Raw genomic sequence first — 26,374 nt, 5'->3', positions numbered from 1 at the left:
CATTAATAATATATATGTCAGAATAACATGAACCTGGGTTCAAAGTCCCAGATTCACAGTTCCAATGATGGTTATATACAAATATGTTCATGAAAAATGACTTGAAGTCCGGGAGTTGAGTCGTAACTAAATACATCACCCTGACGTTGTTCCTCATGGGAAATCCAACACTTGCCACATCTGGCATGAGACTGAGAAGTCCTTGAATGCAGCATTGACCGAATAATCAACAAGATATTTACTAGTCAATACTTGATTGTAAGTGGGTGTTAGACCTTACCATTGATTGGATAAGCTACCCACTTCAGGGTTTAAACAATGAAGCCACAACTGGCACCAAAACTAGATTACGATGCATAGGGAACTGTCATTTACTGCAGGAGTAAGCAATTCCTTTTTATATTTTATTGTCAAATGCGCATATTTCTGTAACTCTCCTCATGATTGTGTATTCATTTCATTGTAAATATAACATTTTGATAGTTTGAGGATCCTCCCTCATTCCCACTCCTCTAATCCACCATACCCATGAAGATCCTGGTTAGGCTTGATCTTCATTAACCCATGCTTGTCATAAGAGGCAACTAACAAGATCAGGTAGTCAGGCTCGCTGATATGGTTGACACAAGTAGTGAGAGAGTGTGTTTACTTTTATGTAGCACTCAGCTTAATTCCAGCCATATGGTACTGGTCTGTAAATAATTGAGTCTCGACCAGACAATGCTAGTGATCAACAGCATGAGCATCGATCTGCACAATTGTGAACAGATGACAAGTCTGACCACCCAGTCCCATTAGTCGCCACTTACAACAAGCATGGCTTGCTGAAGATCAATTCTAACCTTGACCTTCACGGGTGCTGACACATGTAATCATATCCCAATTAGAACTTTGCCCATGACATTGATCACTTAATTGTGTGGTCCAGTAGTCTCAATTATTTAGAGACCACTTCTGTATAGATGAAATATTACCAAGTGCTGTGTTAAACACAAAACAAATAACCAAAAGCCTCACCCACAACCACCTATGATAAATGACTTATGTCCCTAAATATCACAGTCAAGTCATATAATCCAATAATATTTGTTCATCAACAGTAGTTTTGGTGTTGATTGTTGACGTATCGTTTTGGTGTTGATAGTTGACGTGTTGCTGTGGACGCTCTCAGATACAACTGGACTATTTCAAACAAATGTAAATGGCAAACAGTTTATTATTAGCCTACCAACTCCTGTGTTTGATGACAGAAACAGAAACAGTTGATAGGATAATGTTATTTATGTCACAACCGGTCCTTAATTAGAAGTCTAAAAAGCAATAACAATATAAATACATGTACATGAGATTATTATTTCCAAACCGAAAAATTCATTTTGTGAATGTGGGCGAGGGTTACATTCTGTTTCAAAATGGATGACAATGATTCTTGTGATCAGATTGATGAATTAGTAATATAAAACCCATGATGGACTGCCGAATCATGTTATAAGTGGTTATTATCAATATCAGATGTCACTAATGATGATTGCGATGTGATGATCAAGTTTATATCAAGTGGTGGTGGAAACGCTAGATGGGTATTTTCGCAATTATGTTGTCATGTTTTTCTGTTTTTATCTCTTAACATTGACATTAATAGTCAGACAGAGCAGTAATTGATTCCATGTAAAAAACAGAAGACCGGACTGAGAGAAGATGTTTTGTATTTCTATCAATGGTGGTGTTATGTTGACATGAAGATTGTTTTCATCATATGTTGGAAGAAATAAACTACTCTGATTTCAACTTAAATCCCAATGATTTAATGTAAATTCAAATGAACAAGGGCTTGTATAGGGTGTCAAATGACCCAAGATTATATTCATGGTCCATTATTATGCCGAGGCATGGAATAGAGTCTCCTATAGAGTTATGTCCCTTGAGACACTCTATATGAATATCTTACACACAACTTGTGATTGAATTTGACAAACACCATCAATACCTTGTGCCACAGTTTTTGATGTACAGGACAATTGTTTATATGAAAACATATAGAAATATAATATGGGCCAAAACGTTGTCAAGATTTTGTGGCATGGTGCCTACAGGTGTATGTATAGTTATTATTACTTAAAGCAACAACTCTACGAAACATCAAGGCTCCCAGCAAGATCTCCTTCTGTCTGTACAAGTAAGAGCTCCTCCAGTTTAAACAAGCAGGAGCTTCTTATGGGGTACCCATGAAATCTGGGTTAGAATTTGTCTTCAGCAACCCATGCTTGTCATAAGAGGAGACTGATGGGATTAGATAGTCAAGCTTGCTGACTTCATGATGGCTTGTGGCATCGTATCTCATTTACGTAGATTGATGCTCATGCTTTTGATCACAGCATGTCTGGTCCATACTCAATTATTTGGATTGCCACCATTTAATTAGAATATTCGTGAATGCAGCTTTAAATAACAAGCAATCTGTCCTTTCAGGGTAGGACAGACTAGCAGAGTTTTGTCCCTTGTTTCAGTTCAGTTTTTCCACACAACCAGTGTCTGATCTCAACTACAAGGAAGTCAGAATATTTGAAGTATTTGGATGCACATCAGCTGTAACGTTTAAACATGGCATTCGTTGCTTGACATAGGTCTCATGTCCATGAATACTGAGTGGGAGAAGACTACATTGATCTCATTTCTTCTGAATAAACTCAATGCATACTAACAGCAGCCAAGATTAGTCTCAGTCTGGTGCGCTGTCATGGACTACATGTAGCACAGCATATCGAATACGGTGCCACAACAATTGTTCATTTGAGCCCTTAGAGCCAACCAATGGAGATCCGTGTCGGAACTGATCTTCAGTAACCCATACTTGTCTTATGAGGTGATTAATAGGATCGGTTGGTCAGACTTTCTGCATTGGTTGACACATTCCATCGTATTCCTTTTTGTAGATCTATATTCATACTTTTGATCACTGGATTGTCTGTTGATTATTTACAGACTGCTGCCATATGGATGGATTATTGCTGTGTCCGGCGTAACCAACCTCAGAACCAACAAACGCCTTCAGTAAATGACAGTTATAAGTTCAGATTGATTTTATTCATCCAAGCTCTTCGCGCTCTTTGAACCATTCACAAAAAGTCTGACAAAAATCACTTTCACTACCCTGAATACACCTTGTATGAGAACAAGGCTGGTGGGTTACAGTGAGCCTTGTGAATAAGATGTTCGCTCATCACGCCAAAGACCCAGGTTTGATTTTCCTCATGGTCACAATATGTCATCGGTTCCAGATACATTCCCGTGCTTCAAATACTCAATAACACCCGGAAATTGGCCAGCACATGATGTTTATCTCTTAAGAAGCTGTTGTAAGAGACAGGTTAATTTGGTCTCCACAAACCACAACAAGCCATACTTGTCATCACATCATCAATTCATTTTGTAAGAATCAGTTAACGACCCCTGGTGATAACTGAATTGGTCATTGTGCCCCATTTATTAGGTCGATGCTCATGATGTCAGTCACTAGTTTCTGATCCAGGCTTGAACATTATCTGACCACAATAAAATTGCATCAGAGAAACAAACCATCTTGAAGAGGCCTGACATGTTAGTAGCTCCGAAGACATCTTTTACATTACACAAATTGACTTCAGCTTACAGACTTGGGCCTAGATTTTTTAACTTCTATTAGTGCTAAGATAGTCACAGGTTCACGTTAAATAAAATGAACCAAGTTTACTGAAAATTATTTTAGTTTGTTTCTATTTGTTCTGCCAAGATAAGTGTCTATTGTGTCTGTTGTTTAGCAAACTCATCAATATATTGTAGCTGTGTTGCAGCGAGCTCCAAATAATCAAGCACCCTGTAAATTGCTGTAAGCGCTGTCTAAACGAAGGATCGCCATATCCTGACAACATGGCTGATTGCAACCACTGATTGCCAGGCCAGAACCTGAGTAATTACAGAATGCCATGATATTGTGTAATATCATTGACTCAACTGTAAAACCCGCCCCAGAACCAGTGATGGATGTGAATAATTCCTACCCTGAATAGTTGTGGGAGGCCATGAAGATTCAGATTTGAGCTGATCTCATGTAACCCTTGCTTGTCAGGGATGGTTGGCTCAGTAATCTGACTGACTTACATGTAGGACTGGTAGTCTGTATATATGTTAGAAATTCGTTTAGTTAATATCTATTGATTATCGAAAAAAACATTAGAAAAGTAATCTGACTGAACCCCATCTAGAACATGACTTAGAAGCAGCTCTATCATTGAACATTATTTAGGGGTAAATCTTGTGAGTAAATCAAGTCTTTACTCTTTTACAAAAGTTAATGTCAAATATTATCAGTGAAAATATTGCAATGATAATTCTGATTATCAATCTTCTTACTTGAATAGGCTGACTAAATGATCAATAATAGCAAAAATCATCTTTTGGAAGAATTATATATCATTATCAAATTGAAATTTGTGATTGATTTGTGTTTCCAAAACTATTGAAAACCTGAAATTCTACAAGCCACCTTGATACCTGTAACCTTTATTGTTTCTTTAAGCTGCACTCAGCAATACTCAACCTATATGTTGGCAGTCTATAAATAAATGAGTCTGAACCAGACAATCACGTAATCGGCAACATGGGCATCTTCCTACACAATTGGAATGCAATGATTATGTGTCAACCCAGTCTGCAACCCTGACCACCCATTGCCCCCTTGTGAAGAGCATGGGTTGCTGAAGATCAATTCCAACCCAGATCTTCACGTGTTCGTAACATTTAACTGACTGGTAGCCTAGTGGTAGTTTTCAGGTTTTACAGATAATCTGTTTGTTACATGCAGGATACATTTTGTTTACTGTGTCCAAATGGTCCCTTCTTAATACCAAGACCACCATCAATGAGTGGTGCTCCATTCCAAAAAGCATTCTTATTGTTGAATATATCCCATAGTTACAAAACCAATGATCATTGTAGCTTGGTATAGAGTGAGTGAGTGAATGAGTATGATTTTACGCCTCTTTTATCAACATTCCATCAAGGTCAAAGCAAGGAATGCCTGTCATAGGCTTTACACATTGCTCCTATGTGGCGAATCAAACACGTGTCTTCTGTGTGATAAGCAAACACTTTAGCCATTAAGCTACCATCCCAAGAGGAACTAAAGAGAGGCATCATTTTCAGCTTTCAGCTGTCTTATATCTGGATTCTAAGGAATCGTACCCTCTGGAAGTGTTATTAAGCCTGCTGAATTAATTTCAGCAAAAGGCATTCACAAGAAGGTGGGTGATTTCAATCTGTCACTCTGTCACTGTATGAGGGACAAGTGGAAAAATACTAAAAGGTTAATAAGTTTTAGAAAATGGGAATTTGCAGTGTTTTCTCATCACCAAACAGCGAAAAATATTTATAAAAAATGTTTCATTATGAAGAAAATATTTGACTGGGTATCACTCAATGTGATGAGCCTAAAGTCAACAATGACTGTTACTTGCGACTATTTGCAGAAAAACAGGCGACCCCAGTTTTTATTCATGGGCGTTTCATTTATGGTTTGTAAACAAATAGAAGATGATATATTTCATAAGCTGAGAACTAGTGCATTCCATACATAATTCAAATGACACGTAGATCTGACTTGTTCAATAATTATTGCAAATTTATTTGGGGGGATGCCATTTAATGCAGCCTTCCCGTCATATGGGTCCAACAGCAGTTGTGAGAGGATTAAATAAAAACTTGCTTAGATCATATGATTCATGCACTTTTGTTCTTTTGTGCTTTTGTTCACCCACCCTCCCATTCGACTTTACCTTTCCTCAACAATTGGCAGTGACCAACTAAAGAGAACTCATCCCAGATATTCTTATAAGCGACGGAAGTGGCAAGTCAGTACTTATTTAAAGATGATACCAAGAGAGTTAGATTGTTTCCAAAGATAGGATAGGCTTCTTAATAATTGCTCAAATTTCCATGAATTGTTCCCTGCAGACATTAGTTAGATGTCTGAATTCCTTTGCAGACGATCTAATGATTTAGGTGTAATTCTTTCAGCTTGGAATTGGTTCTGACATACAATTGATTACTTTCCCTACATCGATCTCAGAGCACTGCATTTGTTTGTGATTGAGCAGTATTTCCAATTTCTTGATTTTCGTCATGTTTCATGTAAACTTCTCAAATATTCAATAGTTTTTCTATTTTTTTCATGAACCTCCGTCCAGAGCAGTTTCAAGTTAAACGTCATTGACCCAAAAGGTGTCTGTATCTTGGAGTGCATGTGAGCAATTCAGTAATACGACATCGGTGCACAAATAAAAGTGATTTGTTTTTCAGTGATTCTCACAAAGCATTAAAAGTTTGTTTTCTGCTGACTAGCAAGTTTGTGTCAGTTTTTTCACAGTTTGGCGTCTTGTGAATGCAGGAAACAAACAACTGAAGTTAATTTTTGAAGATAGTGTTGTGCATTCATTGCAGATCATGTTCACCAATATTTTGACTTTTGTTCCTGATGTAATAGGTTTGGGCATATAATCAATGCCCATTATTCTCTAGCATTAACCATGACACTATTGTGAGCCCCAAACAATTATTTGTGACATCATCCACTCTATTGACTACAAGGATATTGTAGCCTAATGGTCAAAGCAAATTTTGTCACTCTGAGTGAGTGTAGTTTTGTGCCGCTTTTACCATTATTATGTAAGCATATTTTTCTGGCTACCTAATTGGTCTTTAAAGACTGCCACATGACCATTGATAGAAAAGCATATCGACACCACCACAACTCCAACCAAAACTGGTATTGACTTAAGTTACTATGACATCAAGCTGTGACGTCAAGCTGTGACGTCAAGCTGTGACGTCAAGCTGTGACATCATTCTATTGTTATATGTGGTTGTTGACACAGTGTTATTGGTTTATAGTGAAAATAAAAATACTTTTCTTAACTAAATGGACATGTTTGGGTTTTTAGAAGCTCTTTTTGTAATTACATAATGAAACCATTACAGACTGGTTATTTCGGTCAATACCTGTTTTTATGGACCCATGAAAAGCATGACTTCATACTTTATGTGTGTCCATAAGAATAGGTATTGACCTCATCTCCAGTCCAATACATTGCTATATCACATCAGGCAACACCGGAAATGGGCCTCACACATCATGTAGGGAATTGAACTTAGGTAAATGCTTTATCCAACTACCTACCTTGTCTCGCCCTTTTACACCAAAGACCCGTGGTCAGTTTCCTGTATGAGTACTATGTGTGAAGGATATGTCCTCTGCTTTGATATTGCAGGAGTATGTGCAAAATGGCGATGGTAGATGACCGACTCACGACTTGGTCAATGTTTATCATACCCCAACAGTATGGATTGCTATGATATCAGCCACTGGATCTTCTGAACCAGGCTACCATTATATAACAGGCATATGGAAGAAAGTGGCATTAAGGGAAACCATGAATCAAACATTAAACTTTACTCACAGACTTTCTTTAGCCAATTCGCATTCAACATGTACCTCCTGAACTTCAACAAACTTGATCAGAGTTGGGAGACCAGGCCATTATTCAGCAATCAAACTACCAGCACCATTAGGTCTTATATTCATGTTTTCGAAAAGGCTCAAGTGATACGGAATGACATATTCATATTTTTAACATGATGGAAATATCAGGTGACACTTGCCCTTTGCATCACAAGGATGTGCGCTCCATCTTGACTCTTGTTTTCCATGGAGGAAGTATGCATTATTAGTTTTAGAGTAGGAGAAAGCCTATTTAATATCTCTGTATGGAACAAGCAGAGATTATCATTCATCTCAGAGGCATCAGAGTCATTCATGCAGGCAGAGCTAAATATCCTGAATTGTCTCAGAAGACTGAGATCAGGGATAAAAAAAGCATTATTTAAAGTATTCGGGGAAGACATTATGTCTGGAGCAGTGAAGTGATTCTGTCAATGTGCACATGCTGGCTACATCTAGTCTACACCGACATGGAACCGGGGATAGTCCATAGACTGGATATCCTGAGAGTCAGATCATATATATATCTTCTCTTGTCTGTCATGTCTCAGGTCAAATTGACCCACGAGTGCCATGATTTAAGAGATCAGTGTGCAATTTAAAACTGTTTTAGAAACCATTGGTGTTTGTCAATGCATCATCCTACAGTTTCAGATATGGACTGAAGGGCTATCCTAAAAGGGTGCTTAGCTAAAAATAGATTCATTGAAACTAATGTCTGTTCTACAATGATTCCATGCAGTATATCGGTTTAGAAAATCTGCAAGTAGCCAATGCTGGTTATTCGGAACATTTTACACAGGGATGTTGTTGTCAGATTCAGTCCTCGATTGTCAACTTAGCTGATGGCTAGAGTTGTTGCTCATGATATTGATCATTTGTTTGTTGGATCCATATATATTAATCTGCCTTGTAAAATGTAAAACACCTAACAACATTTTGTTAATCTAGGAGGCTCATCGACTGAAGGTAAATGATAAGAAAAGTATATGGTGTTTAGTGTAGAAATATATTCTTTGAAATCAGTTCGAAGTAGAGAAGTTCTGTAAATCTTTAACGTGGTAAGACTTATATCCCTGTGATTCTTTACAGTGATGACCTTCACCTTCTGTTCTGCTATCAATCTGTTCCATCTGCAATCTCAACCACAAGTTACTTCCCTTGGTTATCAGTTAAGTGTATACAGGATTTGAATCCTGTATCTTGCCCCAATCACAAGAGCAACATAATCCTACCTTTAGACTTTACTAAAATATTAAAAGGTTTGGTCTGATTAGTTTCTTTAAAACTGCACTGAGGAGTCTGGACCTGACTATCCAGTGATCAACAGCATGAGCATCTGTGTATGCAATTCTAATAAGATTCTTTCAAAATGTCCTTTCACACTACTCTGACATTGTTGCTGTATGTCAGACCTCTTGTGCCAGGTGACATTTGTGATTGGGTGGTGAGATTGTGACCAAGTGACCCTCGCCTGTCTGGTGGATCTTTACTCATATCAGTCACTGTATTGTTGGGACAAAGTAATTATTCACTAGCCATCATCACCCAGCTGAAATAATGCTAAGTGTGACATTAAACAACAGACAGATTATTACTCCACCTTTAATATGCCTTTCAGAATACCTATGAAAAGATACATATTGCTCACACATTAAGCTTTCTGCTTCCTGATCCACTAAGAATTTCTAGTGTTAACGTAATTAAATAGTTTATCATATGGTTACAAATGACGTAGTGCTACAAACGCTTAACTGAACCAACCATCACGAGACAAAATAACAATGCAATTAAGTCGAACAAAGCCGATTTGACATCAGGGAGGAGATGACACAATGAGCAATATTGTGATAATTGTGAGGGTCAGTCTTCACCTGGTGCAGTTTACACATATGTAATATGTGTAACTCAATGTTTTCTCAATACTCCTAGACTAGAATTGTCATGTCAAACATTAGCAGTGTTACAAACTCAACAAAACATGTCGTCAAGTCTCGTCCACAGTCTTGTGCTGACAACTCGTCTCATCAACTGTCAAGAGTTTCCGGAATCTGTGTAAGATTTCAAGTTTAGCAATCGCTGTGACTATCCTTCTCAACTCCTGAATTTGGTGATACTGACATATGATGATTGGAAATATTGTTGAGAGGAATCATTATTCCTGATGATGAAAATTGTGTAATCGATGACATCTCACATTAAATATTGTGATGAAATGATTTTCAAATATACTGAGAAAATAAAATGTAGATCGTTATTGTAACAAACACAGCACAGAACAGCACATGACAACTCTACTCATCAGATTCTTGAGAGACATTTAGAAGTTGTCACAGTCTGAATTTTTTTATCTCCTAATTGGGACTTAATATTTCCTAATTAGTACTTGTTATCTCCTAATTAGGACTTAATATCTCCTACTAATACTTATTGTCTCCTAATTAGGACTTAATATCTACTAATTAGGACATAGTATGTCCTAATAAGGACTTAATATCTCCTAATTAGGACTTAATATTTCCTAATTAGGACTTATTTGAGTTTAGAGGTCTGTACTGGATCGGAGCAAGATTGTTGCCTTCGTTGTCTCAACCTTGATTGGAGCAGCATTTTTAATTGGCATTGGTTTTCATTTCTCTGCTTTCTTCAAAAGCATTTAGAAGTTGCTAAATGTCATAAGACGAGTATATGGATGACAGCTTCTCTTTATTGTCTAACACGTTTCTGGGCTACTTCTTGCCCCACCTTCAGGTGATAGAGACGGGAGTACAAGACATATTATATATACCAGTATTTACAGGAAGAAGGTAAGTACGTGTATATACAAACAAATCACAGAGGACAGATGAAATGAAGTTAAATAAACAAGGATGACAGGGATAAAGTGAGGTCAGTTAGCAGATGTGTACACAGCAGAGTGATATACGGATAATTAGATTTACAGGAAGCCAGAGGTGTATATGTGTATACAGTCAATGATGGTCTCTACTTATCATCTCAGTTTATAGTTTCCAGAATCTGTGTAGTTCAAGTATGCAATCCCTGTGACTCTATATGTTACAGCACCTGAACTTAGTGATACTAACATACAGTCTTGGTTTAGTGAGCATTGTCCTTTGCAGCACTTTACTGGGACCCTCCTTTTCTCTTCAAGGTGATGATGAATCATTTTCACAGGTAATGAATTAAAAAGACCTGGCTGAAATGATTGACAATTGGAAACATTGTCAATCAAAATCATTGTTAATGCTTATCTATTTGAAAATTGTATTATCGATAATATTGCACATGAACCATTGTGATAAAATGATTTTTAAATTTATTCAGAAAATGCACAAAATGAGTTTTTTTTCACGGGCTGTTCAGGGTGATGTCTTGTTGTTAATGCAAGCCAACATGTCACCCTTCACCACTGGTATAAACCAAGATGATTTCTTTCAGATTTTCTGTCACTTGCCTCGAAGTCACATCCCTGTTATTTATCGATAATTGATCAAGATTCATTTAATGATAATAGATCTTTATGCTCTACACTGTTAGCCAACCCATGTAATGAATCACAATTACTCCCCATTTCTGGGCATATTTCAATCTCAGTAACATTGCTCTCAAATCTTCACAAAATAGAAGAAATGAAATCATAAACGAACACGTTTTATCCAGTGAACAGGACTTGATTTAAGCTTTTTAATTTTTCACTGGTGCAAACTGAAACTTCGAAACATAACCTCATGGTAACCAGTGTGTGTTGATACTTGCTGTTGAAAGAGCACAGACTTTAACTTGACAACATAATCATAAACAGGCTTCAAGCATTGACTCTGATGACTACACAGACGCTGATTCAATAGCTGTTACTTTTCATGTCATGAAATATTTTGAAGTATGAAAAAATTGGCATAGCCCTAATGATGTTACAAATATACATGTAATTTTATGTTGAGCAACAGGTGCAACCTGTTTTTATCTGGTGCAACATATTACCTAATGTAGCACTAGGTGCAAATACGATTCATTTTCCTTTCCATGAACTTCTGGCACGGATTCCAAGGTAGAATGGATCCCCATCTATGTTAGATATAAGAGGCAACTAAATGTGTGCATCAGGCAGACTGACAGGCCTGAATCATAAACATCACTGGATGGTCAGGTCTGAACTGGAATATTTACAGGCTGTCATGCTGAAGATGAAAACTCTAAGCGCCTTTCTGTTTCACTGTTTCAGAAACAGATTGTGTTGAATATTGATTATTTTAGATGAAAACAATTGTTCCACTATAAAAGACATGGTTTCAAAAAGAGATTGTATTGATCATTGTTTATTTTTGAGGTTAGGTGAATACAAACGTTTCACTATGAAGGATATGGTTTTAATAGGAGATTGTACTCAATATTGTTTATTTTGTAATTTAAGTCAAAACAAATGTTTCACTATAAAAGAGATGGTTTTTCAAAATGAGATTCCTTAAGATATAGTTTATTTTGAATGAAAACAAATGTATTTTCAGAAGTTAGGTTTGTTGGTCTGTGCATTATTTTACAAGCCAACAGACACCTGATAAGTGAGCGTCCTTGAGTGTGATAATACTTCCTTGAGGTTATCCCCCTGTTTATCAGCGCCAGTGATTACCACACACATGTAACCACCAGTTGGGTGATTATGGACCCAGGTGACCACTAGGAATCTGAAAATGTGTTCTGGACGTTTATTAGAAACTGTCTGTCTGTTATCAGCTACATGCAGCTTCCCCTTGATCTTGCTTCCATGGGTTATCATGTTATCAGTACCTGTAACCCATGAGTATCAATGAAATGACATTCATGTAGTTAGACTACACAACAGTCCAACTGTTTTAACTTTCTTGTAACTCACTGTCCAGAACTCTTTATTGGGAAACACCTGTCAGTAAGACAGAATTTGAAAACACATTTCAAGTTTTTCACTGCTTTCTCATTAACCTCATTTAGACTGGTAAGAAAAGGCTTCTTCACATTTTACTTGGAAATCTTTCTTTCATTCTTTGTGATATAAAATCATTAATAGCAGCTTCTTGTTAAGAAAATATGTTTGCAGCATCACGCTATCAGGTATGTTGAGGATGAAGAAAGGGGCAAATTCAGAAGTGCTTCCTTTTTGTTCATTTTTAAATAATATTTATAGTTTACTGATCCTGAGTCAAACAATCATAAAGGGTGGTCTTATGGTGAAAATGATGGAACATTGTTTGGAGTTATTTTTGGAGGAGGGTTCATCTCAGCTCAGCTTTGCTTAGTTCCTATTTCTTCCCACCAGTTGGATAAAGGAATTAGTCTTTGAGAGTTTTGCTTATCCCTGTACTGGGTGTGAAGTTAACAGTCTTGAACAGGATCATTCTAAGAACAGATGAGGGCATATCAACATGTGGCATCACATTGACCTGTTGAAGTTCAAGATCAACTGTTTACTTTGGTAGCAGGAAAGAGAGAATTTAATTAACATTAACGTTATCATTCCTATCATCATCATCATCATCATCATCATCATCGTCATCATCGTCATCATCATTTATCATTTTTATCATTTTCATTAGCATGTAGCAGCTTTTTCCTCTTTTTTTTATCATCATCACAATTAATCATTATCACCACCACCATGATTTTCATCACTATCACCAGCATCATCATCATCATTGCCTTCATCATTTTCATCATCATCACCCTCTTTGTCATTGCCAGGATTATTATTTTCCTCACAATTTTCATCATCATCATCATCATCATCATCATCATCATCACCATCATCATCATCATCATCGTCATTGTCATCGTCGTCGTCGTCATCATCATTGTCATCATCGTCATCATCATTGTCGTCGTTGTCATCATCATTGTCATCATTATTATTCATTGCTTTTCTACAAAAGACTGGACTTTGTCAGTTGTCAATGACAATGCACCCACTGCCCTTTAACAGCTGCCCTTCTTGTGTCCGGTGATTGCTTCCACCATGTCTGATGTTAACTGACCATCTTAAGACATCAGCTGCCAGAAGATCCACTCCACAATAACAGGATACACTAGGGGGTGTTGTGCAGCAGCATTAAACACAGGGATCCCAGTCATTTGGTTGATGATTACACACAGATGCATCGGAAGTGTTCGGCATGACAACTTTAATATTGGTGGTATTACCAGGATGCTATGGCAGCAGGCTGCCAATCTTGTCTGTTTGTGTGTCTCCAGGAAGGCATTTATGTAGGATTCATTCTGTTCTGGTGACAGCAGGTATCTGTATTACAAAATGGGTTTGATTGTTCTTGGAGTGGTTTGTTTGCATTAGTTGTAGCAGTCGCTGCTGCAGAGATAACTCCAAACAATTTTCTGTCAAGTCTTAAATGTTCGAACTTAGCAGAATTTCTTTAATCATATAGATCAGAACAATGATCATATTTGATAATTATGAACTGGATAGTGATGTCATGAAAGAATAAATCCCAAATTCAGTGGAAGTTCAGTTAAGTCAATTCTAATATTGTCATACTAAAACTTGCATACATGGCTAGGTATAGCAATAGTCAGTTCCATGTCTGTGACCCTTGATAGAATGGGTCTTTACCCGCCGATACATCAATATTTGTGAGGGATTTCACGCAGCAGCTTTTGTGACAAGCCAGACTTTTGACTACCAGAAGTTCTGGCCAAGTTTCAGTCACACAGCTGTGTGGTTAATCCAGTGGCTCCCCTCTGGACAGGGTCGTGGTTCACGACTCTCCTCCAGCAACTAACTGGATCGGATGGACATGCTTGCTGACATGGTTGACACATGTCATCATATCCCACTTGCATAGATTGATATTCATGCTGTTGATCACTGGATTTTCTTTTCCAGAGATTACTTATAGATCGCTGCCATATAGCTGGAATATTGCTGAGCATGTCATTTAACAATATGTCTGTCTGTCTGTCTGTCTGTCTGTCTGTCTGTCTGTCTGTCTGTCCTTATCAAGATGACACACCATGATTACCCAGTAGCCCAATCCATTGAACCCAATCCATTCACTCAGGTATGGTGACCATCAAACAACACTGGACAATAATACCATGATTACACACCGACAATGTCTGTGTATCACATAGAACATAAGAAAGTACAAGTCAAGACAGAGTCGTGTCCCTTGAATGTGTTTGAATCCTACAATCATTCAAATTCCACCTCATCATGATTTGTGGGCCATCAGTTCCATACCCTGCTGAGTGTCTGCAACCAGAATCACTTCAAGCTTTCCTCCAGCATTAAGCAGGCACATGAGATGTGTGGAAAATGCTCACAAACTCAGTTCACTCACTAAACAATACCAGATGGGGGTTAAGTCACACGCTTATTAAGATGACACACTTTGATTGTATGATAATATTTTCCTTAAATAATGGGTTTACTTTCAGTCAAGGATTCAACTGATCACTCACTTTCATATTCCTAGCCTGCACACACAAATTTCCATGGGAGACATATTGACAGCGTAGTTGCCATGTTAAGAATCTAGACCATTTGTGACATCAAGGACAGCTATAGCAAGCTATTCTTGGAATTGTCAGACGACCCATTACTGAAATGTGCATTGTCTGCAGCTTAACAGATTGCACAGATTTTAAAGATCATTATTTTCAAGAAGTGTCAAGTAGCAGCATATTATGTGATCTGCAGGACTCATGTGCGTTTTCCAGTGTGGTTGAATTAATCACATTTTCTGTCAAGCCACAACATATAAACGCCAACATAGTATTTTCCATTTTCTGTTTGCCCAATTGTGTGTCGTAAATTTTGGATTGTTGGCATTTCCTTCAAAACTGTTTAGCCCATAAAGCTGAAATTTTGTTGGAATCAGCTGTTATGTGTCTATTTTTCTTGAAGGAATTCTCATGGTCTTTATCCAGCATTGACATTCACAGACACTAGATTTTCTGGAAAAAATAAAAGGCTTCTGAAGCTGAAATAAATCAATCACATAGTTAGTACTTGCATGTTCCGATATTTGTAATATTTTCTAATTTGATCTTTATTTGACCTTTGTTCTTTTACAATATAATATTTTTCATTGCAAAAATGAAAAATGACGAGGATTCCAAAGAAAATATATGCAGTATATTTTAAGACCCCAACAAAATATATAATTAGATCAGCTGAAATTTATTGCCTGAAGATTGAACATACGATGATAAAGTTTTGAATGACCTGCAGTCAAGGTCAAAGCCTCTGGATGGCAATTCATGAAGGACTGTCGCAGGAAGTAGAGGCTTTAAACAGAAAGTGCATGCATGTGTAAATTTCTAATGCATGAGCTGGAGGACTTTCTGGTTTAATGTTGTCTGGCAGTAGACAACCGGAATTGCTCTGAGTGGGCTGGAAACCAATATAACCTTGTATTACAATAACTTGAGTCACAGAACTTTGGAGTGAAAGATGTCATTTGTTTCTGACCACAAGTAGTGTCACCAGGTGGAAAAACATTAGGTTAATGCAGGTTAGGCATTAGAATCAGGTTTAAAGTATTTATGTCCCTAGGCCTACTGCTAGAGTGAAAACTTTGAGATGTATTCACTTCTATAAATGGTTCCTGAGGAGTTCCAAGTTGACTGAAATGGATAAAAGTTCTATACAAACATTTGTCCAGACCAGATCATGTATGTATTATCTTCTTCTTGTATGAAGTTGTATGCAAGTATTTGCCTAGACGCGATCGTGGGATACATAAACCAGGAGATACATGTCCGTATTGACCTTCTTGAAGTATGAAGTTGTATACAAGTATTTGCCCAAACCTGATCTTAGGGTATAAACCAGGAGATACATGTACATACTGACCTCCTTGTTGTATGAAGTTGTATACAAGTATTTGTCTAGACCTTATCTTGGGCTGTGAACCAGGGGCTCTTTTCATGAAGCAACTTTTATGAAGATTAACTCCCATTCTTTAACATTTCATTAAAGTTACTTCAGTGACTTACGATCACCTTAGTGCTTTGTGAAAATAGACTCAGGAGATACATGCACTTATTGACCTTCTTGTTGTATGAAGTTGTCTGCAAGTATTGGCACAAACAGTACATATATTTGTTTTATATTGTGATATTCTATAAATATGCTATCAATTTCTAATACACTTTGATGTAATTTCTAGAAATTTTTGCTGGAAATACTATGTTTGTCTTGTCCTATTTTTTATAGTTTTTTTCTCCAAACTTCACTGAAATGAGAATGTTCATGTTGACAAGTGGTCACTGATCTGAATTTTACAATTCAGTGATATCTCCTTTGACCTTGCAAATTATTTCAGCTGTATGGAATATTGTACATAATCCAGTCTGGACTAGACAATCCTGTGATCAAAACCATGAGCATGTATCTATGCAGTTGGCATACAATGACTTGTGTCAACCAAGCCAGCAAATCTGATGATCCAACACTGGTTGTTGCCTCTAATGACAAGGGTAGTTTGCTGAAGACATTCTAACCTGATCTTTACAGGTGTCTGTTATGTCTTACAGTCCCATTAATTCAGCTTCTGATCTCCAGCGTTATTGTCTTTCACATACAGGTCATGGAGCCCAGTTGCTAAGAAAAATGAACAGGTTCACTAAACTATTGTTATGAAAAACTCAATGTGACCTCTAATTTTAGTTTGTTATGGCCATAGAGTGTTATCTGACTAAAATGTATAGAAGTGAGTGAGTGAGTTTAGCTTCCACATTCAGCAATATTACAGCTACATGGCAGTGTGCCAAAATCAGGTCTAGACTTGACAATCCAGTAATGAACAACATGAACATTGATCTATGGAATTGCCATATGACAATGTGTAAACCAATCCAGCGGGTCTGACCACCCGACCCCATTGGTTGCCTCTAGCAACATGCATAGGTTACTGAAGATCAATTCTAACCCAGATCTTAACAGATAAGAATGTATAGTAATTACCTGGGTGAAGAAAACAATTTGTGATATCCATCTGTTCCTGATAAGCATTTTCGTGATATACATCTTTTACTGTTTCCCATGATGCCTCATTGTATTATTTTCTTTTGAGGAAAGAAAATGAAAATCCCATCTTTACAATCTAAAGTCAACAGTTTGACATATGGTTGCCGCAGACTTAAGTAGTGAATCTTAAAATGTTGGTTTGTTTGGCAAAGAAAGAAGTCCAGGGACCAGCATCGTCTCAGTCTGGCGCCCAGAGTTGTAGATAATGTGACAGCCAGATAACATCCCCGTGTAATTCAGACATTATGTGTTAAAAACATAAAGATAGCTGACAAATAGAGTTGATGGGAATTGGTTGAAATCTCACAAGTGATGATTGGTTCATTACCGACAAACAGTCACAAAAAAAAAGTTAGCATAATTTTTCAGATTTTACAATTCAGGTCGTTATTGCAGAAAAGTATGAAGTGATTCTGTGTTTATTGGTTTTAGAAAGTATGCAAATTGCATACAGTAATTTCTCTTTCACTGTAAAGTGATGCACATCTACGTCTTATATGTCATGAGCATAAACTTCCAGGATAAATATTCAGTGATGACTTTTTAGTAAGTGAAAGGAATTTTCTAAGAATTAAACATATTTTCAGGCCCTGACAACTTTGAAGATATGTTCACAGTCAAGTGTTTCAAACACAGAAAAACAGTAGTTCCAAAATTGTTTGTGTCTGATTATGAGAAAATGTGATCCACTGCTTGGTCATTTGGTCACTGCAACCAATGTTCGATTATTTCAGTTAATCAGGAGGCATCTAGTTAAAGCAAGACCATGTTCTATGGATAGTCAACTTATTATCAGTTAGTGTGAAAGTGTAGTGTAGGTACTAGCACGGTTATCAAGCACTTAGCTAGTTACTGGTGTCTTCCTTCATCCTGCTAGGACAGAGGAAACACTTCCATACATCCTGATAAAATTAATGGATTTCTTTATGAATAAATCATTTATATGAACATTGTGTCCTGTTCACAATTATGTCAAAACTGACAGGTTTTAATGTATATCTGAAAGTCACAAACAGGAATCCTGATGGAATATTTGTTAAAGAGCCTTGGCAGCCATTCAGGCACCCCATGCAGTCTCAACAGAAAGAGAGTTAATGAGTGACGAAGATTTAGAAAAGCTACAAGATTTGTGTAGGACTGAAGTTTTGTTTATGTGTTAATTAACACTAATGTGCCTCCGTGAGATCACTTGCTTAGATCTGTTATGTGGAGATTTCAGAATGGACACATGCACAGAACGTTTAGCTAAGCACCTGTGGAGTTGTGTGTGAATGGTTGTTTATATGGAGGTTTTGCTGGTTTAGATAATTAAGATTTAAAGTACAAAATACAAGACAAGGCAGCCTTATGAATGTGCACAAATCTTGTTTTGGCTGAACTAAATAGTTTTATTTTTGAAATAGAAAACATTTTTGATTCAAGTGTACCTGCAATATAAACATTGTTCAGATTCTGGCTTAAGCTGTCTTAGACTGAGATGCTGATTGTCTGTTTACATTGTATGACAGTTTAGGAGTGGTGGGGTAGCCTAGCGTTTAAAGCATAACGGCTCATCATACTGAAAACCCAGGTTTGAATCCTCACATGAGCACAATGTGTGAATCCCATTTCTGGTGTTCGCAGAATGTTATTTCTGGAATATTGATAATTCGGCATAAAACTGTGCTCAGTCTGTCAATATGATAGCTTTTCCTGATAATCTTGCTCGTGATATCAATCACTTGTTTGATCAAACACACGAGTTTATTGTTGCTGATTACAGACCCAAGCAACTCATATCAGGAACTCACTCACTCACCCTTCCAGCCTTTCACTCACGCACGACCATCGCCATGGTGTAGCGGTACAATGTCTGCCCGGAGTGCAGAGGGATGCACGTTCGATCCCCAGCACCGTTCGAAATAATCGCCGGCCCAGAGGCCCAGTGCCAGTTGTTATTACATCGGGCCATCAGTTTCAGATATTTGCAGTAAATTCAGTAAATTTACTCCAGTAAATTATCTGTCATTTTCTAGCAGAATCTTTCCCATATATTTTCTTATTAGCGTTCAAGAACTATTCATGATTCATCATGTTATGATAACTTACAGTCCCACTTTCTGATACTTCATTGCCTTGTGCACAGGAATGCTGACACCAGTCTTTACTAAAATACAAATTTCTCTCTGTGCCATAGTCTTTGCTAATTGATTTTGTAGAAACAGTGTGAAATCGTGTTCAGTGTAGTGTATTTTGTTTTTATTGGTTTGATGTTAACAAAATGGGCCTGCAGATTTCATTCAGGGCCTGTAGATTTTAACGTCTGGTTGGGAGCCTTAATAATGAGAGTGACAGTCAGAAGTGGTGAGCCTATGAGAGTGACAATCAGAAGTGGTGAGCCTATGAGAGTAACAGTCAGAAGTGGTGAGCCTATGAGAGTGACAGTCAGAAGTGGTGAGCCTATGAGAGTAACAGTCAGAAGTGGTGAGCCTATGAGAGTGACAGTCAGAAGTGGTGAGCCTATGAGAGTAACAGTCAGAAGTGGTGAGCCTATGAAAGTGACAGTCAGAAGTGGTGAGCCTATGAGAGTAACAGTCAGAAGTGGTGAGCCTATGAGAGTGACGGTCAGAAGTGGTGAGCCTATGAGAGTGACAGCAAGAAATCCAGAGGTTGTAACGGTAACAAACACTGAGCCTGTGACAGTCAGAACCACTGAGTCTGTAACAGTGACAATCAGAAGTAGTAAGCCTGTGATAGTGACAATCAGAAGCAGTGAGTCTCTGACAGTGGGAGTCAGAACCACTGAGTCTGTAACAGTGACAATCAGAAGTAGTAAGCCTGTGATAGTGACAATCAGAAGCAGTGAGTCTCTGACAGTGGGAGTCATAAGCACTGAGTCTGTGACAATGTCAGAAGCACTGAGTCTGTGACAATGTCAGAAGCACTGAGTCTCTGACAGTGGGAGTCAGAAGCACTGAGTCTGTGACAATGTCAGAAGCACTGAGTCTGTGACAATGTCAGAAGCACTGAGTCTGTGACAATGTCAGAAGCACTGAGTCTGTGACAGTGGGAGTCAGAAGCACTGAGTCTGTGACAGTGTCAGAAGCAGTGAGTCTGTGACAGTGTCAGAAGCACTGAGTCTGTGACAATGTCAGAAGCAGTGAGTCTGTGACAGTGGGAGTCAGAAGCACTGAGTCTGTGACAATGTCAGAAGCAGTGAGTCTGTGACAATGTCAGAAGCACTGAGTCTGTGACAATGTCAGAAGCAGTGAGTCTGTGACAATGTCAGAAGCACTGAGTCCGTGACAATGTCAGAAGCACTCATATGAAGTGTTAAGTGCTGCACTTTGACTATGAAGTCTTCAAAGATCGCTTTGTCTCATACACGTATGGCAGTCAACTTTCAAAAGGTGTACTCAGAGGTGTCATTCTATCTAAATATACTCTTTGCATATTCTGGGTATCAGTCTTATGTCCTGTAAAATCTTCAAACAAATCATATACTTAAAGGTGGCCAGGCTTATACTCTCCAAGTGTCCAGTGTTTACAGGGGTTCATTCCATGGTCCTTCTGGCAAAGGTTCAAAGACAAATAGCTCTGAACGAACATATACCCCAGCAGTCCTCATTAGAGCTCCTCTGATCACTACTCTGTCTGAATACGACATGCTGAAGGTTCTGTGCTCTTAACAGTTAGAGACACTAAGGAATGTCATGTGTTCATTCCGTAAGTTGCTTTCTGGCCAGGTTATGGAGTTCCACATCCATTTACAACAAGGTCGGTATTATTTTGTAAACATTCAAAAGGCCATAAGCTCACTAAGTGGAGGTCACACAAGGTCAATAATCAGGTTGAGGTAGTAGTGTTGGTGAATGTTTAGTTAAACGCTGCCAACAGTTATTCTACACACTCAGGGAATTTTCCATACGCAGGTTCAGTAGTGGCAACTGTTTTGCTTATTTGACATTTGAGATGTATGGTTGAAGTATTGCTACATGTTTGAGGCCTGGTACAGCTTGGAACATACTAATAGACTCCACCTCCCACAAATCCCCTCCTGTCTTTTGTTTTCACTTCACACTATTTGGGATGAATTTGAGTCTTAAAAACTATGTCAGTAATTATCTGTTCCCCTGCCTCTGTTTCTGTCTGTTTCACTCACAAACAGGCACGCACACGTACGCACGCACACACGCACGTACGCACGCACACACGCACGCACACACACACACACCACTCAGACAGGCACACACACTGTTCTCTCTCTCTCCCCTTCTCTGCCTCTCTCCCTCCAGTCTTTCCTTTTCTCTCTCTTTCACACTCCCTCCTCTCTCCCTCTTTCTCTCACTCCCTCATAATTCCTGGGCTATATATTTTTCCTCTTCCTCCAATCTTTCTGCAATGCTGAAGTCCCTAACAAATGAAACCTAGATTTTCTCAGCTACTTTAATTCCGATACCAAGTATTAGCCTCTCTTCATACCTGCATAACCCCTATTTTCTTACCGTTCTACTTCCACCTTCTACACAAGATGTTCAGTGGCCCAACAGAATTGTTAATTACAGCATTAAACCTGATAACCTCCCTATCGAGGCTTGACCCCCAGGGCCGGAGAGCCTGGACTGACATGGTCAGGAAGGAATATATAATTCAATCTGACACCCCATGGACAAATGATACTGCTTGTCACCAGATAAGACATTTCCACACTCAAGTACCTATTTCTGCTTCTTATCAATATCCCTTCTGATAGAATGCATGCCTAGTCCCAAGTGTTTTCCAAGTAGACTATTGAAGACACTTGATGAGAAATATTGCTCTTGGCCATGTTTGTTTTGTTCATGGAGATGGTCTTCATACAACTGTAGTTCATGGATGAAGAATCTGACGAAGGTATTTGACATCACTGGACATGTATGGTGACAGTCTGGGTTCCTTGTCTACATCCTCTTATCACACAAACATAACATTCATTATCAATGATCAGTTGATTGCTTCATTTGATAAACCTATATTTTGATATTCTAGAAGGTTTTATGTCATGAAACCTATGTTTTGATATTCTAGAAGGTTCTATGTCATGAAACCTATATTTTGATATTCTAGAAGGTTCTATGTCATGAAACCTATGTTTTGGTATTCCTAGATAGGGTTTTGCTGAAATGCATCTGGCCCAGTGAGTGAATTATCTCTTATTAAGAGGAAAATAATTGCCAATGGCAAAATTCAAGGTCTGATGAAGTTAATGGATTTACTTGGTCAATATGACCTATGGCTGGAGGGAATATTACCACACAGCAAAAACTCTGAGAGTTAAGTTTATTTCCTTAATAAAATGAAAATAAGATGGCAAAACGTATCTAGAAACACCAAATTCAGGATGAATATGTTTTTCAATTTCACAAATCTTCAGGGTAAGTTGCTTTACAAAACAAATAGACAATTTGGTCTTAATTAACTATTTAACAACATATGCTAGGAACACTAAACTTCTATATTATATCCTTGAGAAATGTCAAACAACAGAATCAGAGCTTCCCACGCAGTCACTGACACTTCAAGCTAGTCAGGATGGCGATCAATTCCCTTATATATTTGATATGACAATAATAGTCTCTTGTCCTTGTCATGATGAATTAACATTGTTGGGTATATTTTGTTTTTGCTTCACAGAATACATGAATAATGCATCAGCTGATGACATGTTGTATTTGTCAGAAAGAATCATATTTGTTACCCGATATTCATGACATGTATCATATTCACCTCTTAATAAGTGGATTCATTTCTGTGCTAGTCACTGCACATTCTCTGTATTTGATTCATTTCACCCGAGCTGATATTTCATTAATTAATCCAATAACATGTAAACATGTCAGCATGTTCACTGAGTAGATCTCAGTGTTCACGTGATGAAGGAACCGAAGAAAGCTATCAAATGTCATGTTAAAGAATATGGAATATGGTCATTATCTTTATTAACATGGTAATGTACATAACTTATTACCAACAGATCTTCCCAAAAAATGTCAGGGGTTATCATCCTGAGCTGGAATCAGGGTTTTCCATTCCGTGTTCAAGTTAATCGCACACCTGGAGGCCCAGTGCAGGTTGTATCAGGCCAGCAGTTTCAAATATCTGCAGGCCCTTGTAGCCTTCATTAAATTATCTGTCTTTTGCAACTGGAATCTTTCCTTTGTTTTCTTTTTTTTTCCTTTATTAACATTGGGGAGTAATCCTTGATCCATCATGATACAATAAAAACATCTCTCTGTGCCGTAGGGTTCGCTAACTGATTTTGTGGAAACAGTATAAAACTCATTGGCACAGTGCACAGAAGTCTGTTTTGTTTTTATTGGCTTGACTTTTAACAAAATGGGCTTGCAGACCTTATTCAAGGCCTGTAGATTTTTATGTCTGCAGGCTGCCACAGGGCCTGATGGCCAACTGGCAAATTAAAGTATTGCAGACACGGTTTTCGTTGCCAGCACAACAGAACCCTTAGAATCATCAGTTTGTTTGGTGATGTAGACTTTACATTTTTTCGTCATATTAAAATAAATTTTCATGGAGAAATAATCTCAAAATATTTGTCTGTCAATGAAAGGTCCAAAGAGCTCACATGAATTAATCAAAACTAATTAAGTAGAAACAGTGAGTGTGTTTAGTTTTGTGCTTCTTTCGGCAATATACAACATCAGAGGTTGACACCTGAAATGTACACATCACTCATGTGGGGAATGGCATGCAGATCTTTGGTGTGACAGACACTTTAACTAATAGTTTACCCTAACAACTCCAAATGTTGAAAGAAAACACTACTGCTAATCTGTATTTTCAAACAGACTGAACTTGAAAGAAGACCTCTTAGAATCATCAGTTCATAAAGAGTTTGACATTGGAATGAGAACCATAGGAGATATGGTTGAACAATGGTAGTTTTTTCAAGGAATGGCACATAATTGTCAAGGGAAGTTTGTCCCAGACATTTTAATCATTGTCTTTATATTGATTTTCATCTTATTTATGTATGTTTCAAGCTGCCAAGAGAGAAAAAAATGTTTCTGTAATGACAATGTTCCAAAATGTTTGTCATTGACTGAATGTTTTATGTCTATTGGTTTATTGGTTTATAATATTTCTTCGATTTGCCGTTGTTTCATGCAGCCAATAGTAAAACAAATGTTTTCATCATGAAAACAATCCAAAAATATTTGTCATTGACCGAAGATACTGTGTCTAGTGGTTTATTGGTTAATCTTGTGTTTTATGGTAACAAACAGTTCACACGTATGGATTAGTTCATTCTATGCCACCTTAATATTTACTCAAAGTGTTGTCATTTATTAATCGTAAGGATCAGTAGATATTGATTACTGCACGATCAGAAACAGGGGAAGAAATTGATCCTGATGGTGGAGGTTGATCAGCCATTTGACACTTTACAATTACATGGGGAAATGCCAGTCATCAAAGAGGAAAACAATGTTGTCAATACCTGATCCAGCAGGGACTCCATTACTGCTATAATTATGTTTATGCGAGACAGCTGTTTTCAGTTCTAATGAGCACTGTTTGTTCGCTGAGACGTAGGTAGTGTTTCTAACAAGCGCATTGTTAACAGGAGTCAGTGGAACACATGAATTTAGGTAGTTCATATAGCCTATAAAGGCATGTATTTGAGCTGTTCCATAGCATGGAGCATCATTATTCATGGTAAAAGGAATAGATCATTAGTGAGAGACAGGGACAGAGAGAATAAGAGAGTATGTCTCTGAACCGTAATATTTTTCCACATACTCAGCCATTATTGTAGTGCAAAAACCAAAAATGACACAAGTCCAGGTTTTCCATAGATTCTGAAACTCCTATCTCACGAGGCCTCTTTTTCAGTTTCAACAGATATTTTTGGTTTTGTATCTAAAATATTTCTTAAAAATAAAGTTTAGTCTGAGAGAGAGGGAGAGCATGTGCTTTTGTGCATTGAGGGGGTGGGGTGTTTGGAAGGGGTGCAATTATTTTTACTAGCAGTATCAAAAATTGATTTCACAGTGGAAATAATCTAAAAATATTTGTTGAGGTGCCCAAATTAAGAACTGCTTTCTGTACCTTCGTACAGAATCAGTCTGAAAATTTAAGCTCTTATTTTTTGCAAGAGCGGAACCAGTGATGCCTTTAACATTGCTTACAGAATTCACAGAGTTGTTTTAATTTCATTATTTCCTTATGATTTTATGAGCTGTATGCATTGTGGTATCTGATCTGTGAGGAGTGGTTGGTTGTTGGGTTTAGTTGGTTGGTTGGTTGGGGTTGGTTGGTTGGTTAATGCTGCTCTCAGGCATATACTAGCTGTACAGTCTCAGGTGGTCGGTAAATAATCGAGTCTGGACCAGACAATCCAGTGATTATCAGCATGAATAACAATCTATAAAATTAGGCTACGATGACATGTGTCAACCAAGTCAGCGAAGTTGACCAGTCAATCCTGTTTATCACCTCTTGTGACAAGCATGGGTTGCTGAAGACCGATTCTAACGAGGATGTTCATGGGTTCAGTAGGCTCCCAAGACCAAGATGATGGCATAAGACCCATGCAGCATGGTTTAGTGGCAAGATATACATCTCAATTCGTCCATCACCAGGTAGCCATGCACAGTCATTAATGGAGTAGAATGTAAAAGTCAATCTGAATTTTAAAGATTTTCTTGTCAGTTGTATTTCTGGTTACCTGTGCATGTTTTTGACAAGACAGATAGTGCTTCATGTCTGGCTTATGGGTAGTACCAAAATGGCACCAACAGTCTGGGTCAGTTACGGCTTCTCTGATTTTAACAGTATTCCAACTT

At 37.8% G+C, this 26,374-nt stretch overlaps 1 protein-coding gene across 1 annotated transcript in view; it reads left to right on the top strand.

Annotated features, from left to right (window-relative positions):
• The window catches only part of LOC137259027 (probable ATP-dependent RNA helicase DHX35), a 113,313-nt gene that overhangs the window by 44,267 nt on the left and 42,672 nt on the right, over nucleotides 1–26,374 (top strand). The window lies entirely within an intron of this gene.

Source organism: Haliotis asinina, chromosome 12 (assembly GCF_037392515.1).
Source record: "Haliotis asinina isolate JCU_RB_2024 chromosome 12, JCU_Hal_asi_v2, whole genome shotgun sequence".
Classification (NCBI taxonomy): domain Eukaryota; kingdom Metazoa; phylum Mollusca; class Gastropoda; order Lepetellida; family Haliotidae; genus Haliotis; species Haliotis asinina.
Note: the sequence above shows the minus strand (reverse complement) of the source record. Positions and strands in the feature narration are given on the sequence as shown.